The sequence below is a fragment of the Cebus imitator genome, unplaced genomic scaffold, assembly GCF_001604975.1.
Source record: "Cebus imitator isolate Cc_AM_T3 unplaced genomic scaffold, Cebus_imitator-1.0 Scaffold53, whole genome shotgun sequence".
NCBI lineage: Eukaryota > Metazoa > Chordata > Mammalia > Primates > Cebidae > Cebus > Cebus imitator.
In genome coordinates, this window is record NW_016107368.1 from 2,629,554 (window position 1) to 2,635,271 (window position 5,718).

Here is a 5,718-nt window from a genome sequence, read left to right on the forward strand (position 1 = left end):
GTCTACATTTTAGCAGAATTCAGGCCATTTTCCTAATCCTAACTTGGTGGTCTCTTAGTTTTATATGGAGGTTTGGTTTTAGGAAAGGCTATTATTACTGTAACTAAATATTTCCCAGGGCTACCTAGGCCCACACCCAGCAATGACCAAGGGCAGTCTGGAGGTTAAAGGAGAGATGAAGTGAGTTAGGTCAGATTTCTCAGTCATAATTTTCTATTACAATTTTTGCAAAAGCAGTTTGAAGCCCTGCAGGTGACTCTGGCCATGTTGACAGCATCGGGCTCAACCACCTACGGCCCCTTCCCCACCACAGCCACCTGACCTCTCTTACCCTGATCCCAATTAGATGGATCCTGGCTCAACTTTCCGCGTTTTTCGCCCGCTCGGCTCCTCCCACTTGGCCTCAGCTCCTCCCATCCGGTCTTGGCTCCTTCCACTTGGCCTCAGCTCCTCCGCCCCAGCCTCGTCTCCTCTCACCTGGCCTCGGCTACCACCTCCGCTACCAGCTGGACCTCGGCTTTCCAGGACCTGCTTCGGTTAGTTCGTCCCCAACCCCCACACTGGCTCCCAGCCTCCGCTCTTTCTCCCCAGCTCTGCTCCCCCACCAGCCGTCGCCACACTTGCCGTCCTCCCCTCGCCCTGTCTGCCCCACGACCTCCCTCCCTGGGCGCCGTGTGGCGCCGCTTTTCGACCCAGTTCGGATCCTCCCGCCCGGCCTCGGCTGCTTCCGCCTAGCCTCGGCTACCCCCGTTAGACCTCGGGCTTTCCCCGTCCGGGTTCGACTTCCTCCGTGTCGGCCTCGGCTCTTTCCGCCCAGCTTCGGCTTTTGCACCCCCCGCGTCCTCGCCTCGCGCCCCAGCATGGAGCCGCCTGTTCCTCACTGTCTTGGACCTGAGACCTCCCCTCCCTCCATTCCTGGCCCTGGCTCGGCTTCTCCGCCGTCCTTCCCGCTGCTTTTCGGCCCGGCTCACTCCTGCCACCGGCTGTGGCTCTTCCTGTTTCTCTCGGCCGACCTGAGCTCCCACCGCTCCTCGGCTCAGTTCGTTCAGTTCGGCTTTCTCCGCCCTGCCTCGGTTTTCTCCGATTTCCCTGCTTCAGTTCGGCTCTTTCCGCCTATCCCCATGGTATCCTGGGCTCGGCTTGGCTCTGGGTCAGGTTGGGTCCTCGTCTTAGCCTGCGAAGGTTGGACTAATGGAGTTCCCGTCATTATGATGTGGAGGTACCACTGTCTCCAGATCCTGGCCAATCTGTTATCTTTTTAAAGTAAAAAGAAAACAATTCCCGATCTGACCAATGACAAAGGAAATCTCATGTTTTACTTTCAATTTTTCTTAGGAGAGCCACTCGTATGTATTTCTGTGAACCGTTGTTAGCGTTTGCTCTTTAAATAACTTTTCGTCTTTCTCTTATTGCTTGGTAGGAGTTCTTGAATACTAGCAAATTATGAGCAGCGTTCAAGCATGGGAATAATTTTTGAAAAAATGTACAGGAACATTAATCAGTAACATTTTACTGTACTTGCTTTGTCATGTACATCTGTGTATCAGCCATCAATTCATCTTAAGTAGGTTGCAGATAGTTTACGATTCATTAATTAGAGTTCAATATTTGGGTCTGGAGGTCTTCTAAGATGGCTCATCCCCTGGCTAGCAATGTGGTGCTGGTGAGTTGGTTCCTGGTCGCGGGGCTGCTTGAATCTCCTCATGGCATGGTGGATGGCTTCCGCTAGAGAAGGAGCAATAGAAGAGACCAAGGAGGAAACTTCAGCATGTCTTATGACCTAGTCTCAGATGTCACAGGCAGCAGTGCTGTACTGATCATATGGGTCATGTCTGATTCAGCATTGGAGGTGGGGTACACAGGACTGGAATATCAGGTGGCAAGGGTCTTTGGTGAGCATCCTGAAGGCTAGCCAACACACCCACCTTTCCTTCAGACCCCCTTTTTTCATCAGCTCAGAATTTTGTGTGTGTGTGTGCTGGAGTGCCTGATCTGATTGTAGCTGTTTGGAGCATCTGGAATTCATGGCTGGGTTTGGGACAACTTGGAAGGCCTCCTTTTCCCCTCTTCTCTTTTCCCCTTCTCCCCTTTCTCTTTCTGCCTCACCTCCAGCTCCAGTCTTTCTTTGCTTCTAGTGACCGAGTAGGAGAAGATGCTCTGAGAGTCAACTGGGAATGCTGCTGCTAAGGGTCTTCTGGGCGAAGGAGATGTTGGAAGGTTTGCTTGCTCGGCTATATCACCTCCTGTATTATGGGAGCTTGGAGTATTTGCAGCTTGTCAGGACTACCGTTGTCTTCCATGTTCTGAGACTGGAGTACCCAACATTCCCCTGGCAGGGGACACTTGATTTGATAGGTCTCTATCAACCTATAATATGGGGGTAGAGATACTCATGCAAGGGGAGGCTGCAAGAGTTGCTTCCTGGAGTTAAGATTATTCCTTGTGTTTGGGATAAAGGAGGGGTCACTGTAGGGGCAGTCAAGTCATGTTAGAGGTGACAGGGGATTTGTATTCTAGGATCCCCTCCTCATTTATGTTAAGGGTGTTGCCTGCTGATGCTTCTATCAACTCTTACTTTGGGGTAATGGGAAGAGAGGTGGTTTTCTGGGGTATGAGTTTGTCACTGACGTTGTTGAATGGGGCGGGCTGCCTGTTGAGTTTCTGACCATTCCTTGTTTTGGGTATCATTGCTGGGGAGACTTAGGTATAGTCTTGGAAAGACAAGGGATGCACGTTTGAGCCGTGTTGGGTAAGCATGGTGGCATTTGCTGGATTTCCTTTCTTGAGTGTGTAGAGGATTGGGGGTTGTTTCTGGAGTTTCCATCGTTATTAATGTGGGAGGCATATGGAGAATCACTCGGTGAAGTGCTTATTGTCTCTGATGTTGGATGTAACTGGAGGGTCAGTGCCTGGGACTTCCATTTTTTTCTAGTGTTGGGGAGATCAAGAGGATTTATCAGACAGAGGCCTTATTGTATACTGTTTGGGGAGAGGATGGTGGGATTATTGGATGGAGCTCCACTTATCCCTAGTTGGGGAGGGTCATGTTCTGGGTCTTCCCTTGCCTGTACTATTGGTATAGACTGGGTGGGCCATTGGGCTTGGGCTCCCCATTCTCTAGTGTTGAGGGGCATCTGAAAGGGTCATTTCAGGGGTTTCTGTTTATACTTTTAGAGGTGAGTGAGGGGGGTTTGCTGGAGCTAGTTTTGGGATGATGGAGGTCTTCATGTTTGGACTCCTTTTTTGAGATGGAGTCTTGCTCTGTCTCCAGGCTGGAGTGCAGTGGCACAGTCTTGGCTTGCTGCAACCTCTGCCTCCTGGGTTCAAGCAATTCTCCCGCCTCAGCCTCCTGTAGCTGGGACTACAGGAGCATGCCACCACACCTAGCTATTTTTTTTCTATTTTAGTAGAGATGGGGTTTCACCATGGTGGCCAGGATGGTCTCAATCTCTTGACCTTGTGATCTACCTGCCTCGGCCTCCCAAAATGCTGGGATTACAGACGTGAGCCTCTGCATCCAGCCTGGAATCCACCTTTTGTGTTTGTAAGTGATTGAGGGGTGATCTGACGTCCTGTTGCCTTTTGTTTTGGGGGTGACTGGTGGTTTACCTGCTAGGGCTTCTGCCAGCTCTCCTGCTGTATGCAGAATGTGAGAATCACTTGCTGGGGCTTCCACAATCTCAAGTCTTAGGGGGACTAGGAAATGGCTTGCCATGCCTTCTGTCATCTCTAGTTTTAAGGGACTAGTTCAACGTGATTTAAAACTTTTTATTTGAAAAAAAAATATTAGGGCTGGGCGTGTTGGCTCATGCCTGTAATCCCAACACTTTGGGAGGCCGAGGTGGGTGGATACCTTGAAGTCAGGAGTTCGAGACCAGCCTGACCACCATGGCGAAACCCAGTCTCTACTAAAAATACAAAAATTAGCCTGGTGTGGTGATGCATGCCTGTAATCCCAGCTACTTGGAGGCTGAGGCAGGAGAATCGCTTCAACCCGGGGGGAGGTTGCAGTGAGCCAAACCTAGGCAATGAGTGAGACTCCCTCTCAAAAAAAAGAATTAGACCAGGCTGTACATCAGAGTGAGACTTTGTCGTAAAAGAAAAAAAATCAGACATATAAAAGTGTTAAAAATCTACAGGCTTGTTTTTTGTTTTTTTGAGACAGTCTTGCATCGTGGCCAGGTTGGAGTGCAGTGGCGCGATCTCGGCTCACTGCAACCTCTGCCTTCCGGATTAAAGTGATTCTCCTGACTCACCCTCCCGAGTAGCTGGGACTACAAGTTGGTGCCGCCGTGCCCAGCTAATTTTTGGTATTTTTAGTAGAGACAGGGTTTCATTGTGTTAGCCAGGATGGTCTTGATCCCCTGACCTTGTGATACACCTGCCGGCCTCCCAAAGTGCTGGTATTACAGGCGTGAGCCACTGTGCCTCGCCATATTGTTGATTTTTCTAAAAATCCACCCCTCCCTGTTGGGAGAAATTGTGTCACCGGCAAAACTTGAGTTTCAGTCACTGCTCAAACAGTGCTTAGCCACGTAGAATAAATACAAATACTCAATAAATAGGACAGCGGTTATGAGCACGAAGTGTCTGGATTCCAGTCTGTGCTGTACCACTTACTAGCTTGTGAATTCAGGCAAGCAACCTAAACATTCCGTGCCAGTTTTCCCATTTGTAAGTTGGAGATAGTAATAGCACATACTTTGCAAGCTTGTAGTGAGTATGTAGTTAATATTCATAAGGCACTTTTGAAGAGTGCCTGGTCTGTAGGATGGGCTAGCTAAATGTTTGGTCTTTTTTTGTTAATGTATTTTAATATTAAAATTCTTTGCTGTGAAAAAGGTATGGCCCCTACTGAAAAGAAACATTTCACAAGAAAGTGTCTAAACCTCTATGCACCTAGTTACATTACACATAAACATATATAAAGCAAAAATGACAGAATTATAGAAAGCATTTGTTAATCCACTATCCTCATGGAAGACTTTAATATACAACTAAGTCAGGTGGAGAGAAAAATTTAAAGTACATATTGAAAAACAACTAGTTTGAGTACGTATGTCCATCTGTATCCAAAAATTAAAGCATATATAGTATACTTTTTTCAAAGAATCATGGAGCACTTACAAAAATAGATCAATAAACAGGATAAACAGATATTGCATTGACCTGGAAGCTAACAGAACCCCTCCCCTCAAAAGCGCACGCACGCACACACACACACATACACACACTCTTTGGTTTTAACCAGTTAATGGTTACTTGTAATCATGTTAGAAGTCTAGCAATGTACAGAATAGAGCCAATGCGGCCAAAGGTTTTTGAAGAACTCAAATTATTGTGATTTTTCTGCATTTTTCACCGCTGTGGTGAAAAAAAAGGCTGTTCTAACTCTATGGCTTGTGTCCACTTTCTGAAAGAATAAAAATAGATGAGAACAAGCCAGATGGTGTGTCACCCAGGGCCTTATTCCTACTTCTTATAGCCAGCAGAGTGGGACAAAGCCTGTCTAACCTTCAGGAAAGCCTATTACAGTGAACATTTTCTTCTTTTGAGATGCAGTCTCACTCTGTTGCCCAAGCTGGAGGAGTGTGGTAGTGTGATCTCGGCTCACTGCAACTTCCGCCTCCCAGGCTCAAGTGATTCTCTTGCCTCAGCCTCCTGAGTAGCTGGGATTACAGGCACCTGTCACCATGCCTTGCCCTTTTTTTTTTTTTT

The 5,718-nt window shown here is 47.9% G+C and overlaps 1 protein-coding gene across 1 annotated transcript in view; it reads left to right on the forward strand.

The window, feature by feature from the left end:
• Window positions 1-426: 426 nt before the first annotated feature.
• LOC119471226 (endogenous retrovirus group S71 member 1 Env polyprotein-like) overlaps window positions 427-5,718 on the forward strand; it is an 18,817-nt gene continuing 13,525 nt past the window's right edge. The window contains exon 1 of the mRNA XM_037738382.1: window positions 427-536. The gene's annotated coding sequence lies outside the window, so the exon portion shown is untranslated. The remainder of the gene's footprint in view (window positions 537-5,718) is intronic.